The sequence below is a fragment of the Mus caroli genome, unplaced genomic scaffold (genome assembly GCF_978045245.1).
Source record: "Mus caroli unplaced genomic scaffold, Mus_caroli_1 scaffold_11, whole genome shotgun sequence".
Lineage (NCBI taxonomy): Eukaryota > Metazoa > Chordata > Mammalia > Rodentia > Muridae > Mus > Mus caroli.
Window position 1 is genome coordinate 102686595 of NW_028227266.1, and position 1610 is coordinate 102688204.

General features: G+C 45.3%; 1 pseudogene; it reads left to right on the top strand.

The window, feature by feature from the left end:
* Window positions 1-680: 680 nt before the first annotated feature.
* On the top strand, window positions 681-1042 carry LOC110302311 (large ribosomal subunit protein eL27 pseudogene; annotated as a pseudogene).
* The last annotated feature ends 568 nt before the right edge of the window (window positions 1043-1610 follow it).

A 1610-nucleotide genomic window follows, 5' to 3' on the forward strand; every position in this document is an offset into this window, starting at 1 on the left:
TCCTTCCTTCCTCCCTCCCTCTTTCCCTCCCTCCCTCCCTCTCCCTCCCTCCCCTCCATCCTTCTCTCTCTCAATATCTCTCTGTCTCTCACTGTCTCTCTGTCTCTCTCTGTGTGTCTCTGTGTGTCTCTGTGTCTCTCTCTGTCTCTCTCTCTCTGTCTCTCTCTGTCTCCCTCTCTCTCTCTGTCTCTCTCTGTCTCCCTCTCTCTCTCTGTCTCTCTCTCATTTTGTAACCCATTGAGTCCAGTAAGTGTTGCCTACTGGGATACTGACTAATCCTACTAGAATGATCTTGTCCAGGGAAACACAACTGTTGTTGAGTTCATGGGTGCTATGATCATGCTGTGTCCAACAGAGAGCACTCCAGAGCACTCTGGCTCTTATATCCTTTCTGTCCCTTCTTCCATGATGTTCCTTGAGCCTTGATAGGTAGGGGTTGGGGAATAGTTGAAACCAGTGTTCCAACTTTGTTAGAGTTATTCTACAGTTATTTATTTTTAACACTTTAACCAGTCATAACTCTCTGCATTAACTGCTGCTCACTTCAGAAGCTTCTCTGATCAAGGTTAAATCTGTATTAATCTATGGGTATAGACGCAAATATGTAGATGGTAGTCTGATAATGTGCTCATTTAGAAAAATAAGTACTTTCTGCTGGATGCTGGTTTCTTTCTCTTGAAATGGGCAAGTTCATGAAACCCAGGAAACTGATGCTGGTCCTGACTGGATGCTACTCTGGACACAAAGCCATCACCATGAAGAACATTGACAATGGCACCTCAGACTGCCCTTACAGTCATGCTCTGGTGGCTGGGCTTGACTGCTGCCCCCTAAAACTGACAGCTGCCATGGGCAAGAAGAAAATCGCCAAGCGATCCAAGATCAAGCCCTTTGTGAAAGTTTTTAACTACAACCACCTCCCACCCATAAGGTACTCTGTGGATATCCCCTTGGACAAAACTGTTGTCAACAGGATGCATTTAGAGACCCAGCTTTGAAACGCAAAGCCAGGCAGGAGGCTAAGGTCGAGTTTGAGGAGTGATACAAGACGGGGAAGAACAAATAGTTTTTCCAGAAACTTCGCTTTTAGGTACATTTTTGTTTCCATCATTAAAAATTAAAAAACAGAGAGAGGGAAAAGAAAAACAACAGTAGTGGTTTCTCGCCTAGGGCCAATGATCCCCTCAGTCATGGGGTTTTTATCGGGTTCATGGTACCAGGCATGAACTCCCCTCTTTGGGAGAGACGATAGATCTGATCAAAGAGTGTTTGGTTACCCCAGTAACCTTCATGCCACCATTACACCACTGGTACAAGTGGTACCTGGAAGTATGTGTGCAGCATCCAGTCATCACTCAGCAAGGCCATCAACTTTTCTCCCCAGCATCCTGCATTCACCTTCTGGCACTAGGAAAGCTTGCAAGCAGAGAAGTTTGGGGGTCAGTTCCGGCTTGATTTTCTCTTTGTCCTGCCACAAAAGTGTGCCTCTCTTCACCAGTTTGGATGTAACCATGTAGCTATGATGGGATAAAAAAAAAACAATAGAAGTAGCCTTTGTTGTTTTGGGAGTGTCTGGGACCTTAACCACAGTAATTCAGAGAGCATTCCCA